Raw genomic sequence first — 680 nt, 5'->3', positions numbered from 1 at the left:
TTCAGACGGCGCCGGCAATGCAGCTACGCGCGGCGCAGAGCCGATTTAAGGCCACCCCGTGCCGGGGGTGGGGGGAGCGCCGACGGGCCGCCCGCAGTGGCTCCTGCTCGCTGCGCATCCCGCGGGGCCACCTTAAGGGGGGAAGGGGCGAGCGCGGAGCCAGCGAGGGGGTAGGAGTGGCGAGGAGGCGACCCGAGCCGGGAAAATGGGGAAAGGCAAGCGGGACCAGGCACAGCTGTACCGCTGCGGGGACTGGCACCCTCGAAGGGGGAGGGTTCCCTACCCCGGGCCAGCCGCTGGTCTTCCCGCCGAAGGCGAGGGGCGGGATTTTTTAGCCTATGCCGAGGTTCTCTCTTTGCCGCTGACCAGTGTTGGGGTGATTTCCCGCTCCGGCTGCTTCAAGAAAGAGCCACCTGCCATGGCCGCAGCCCGTGCGGGTTGGCTGTCTTATAAGGCAAACTACGAGTCACAGCCCGAACCCAGCGGCCACAGCGCTTCTGGGATTTGGACCCCACAGTTGCTGCTTGATGCGCACATGGCCACTGCGTGCCTCAGTTTCCCTGAGGTGGGATGATGGTGATGTAGGTACAACCACTTCTCACTGCAGCAGCCGCTAGACCATTCCTTGCACTGGCCACATGAACAGCCACAGCCAATGCTTTGTCTGGCGGCCTCTGCCT

The sequence above is a fragment of the Sturnus vulgaris genome, chromosome 2 (genome assembly GCF_052056855.1).
Source record: "Sturnus vulgaris isolate bStuVul1 chromosome 2, bStuVul1.hap1, whole genome shotgun sequence".
Classification (NCBI taxonomy): Eukaryota; Metazoa; Chordata; class Aves; order Passeriformes; family Sturnidae; genus Sturnus; species Sturnus vulgaris.
The sequence above is the reverse complement of the archived record's forward strand: the minus strand, read 5'-3'. Positions refer to the sequence as shown.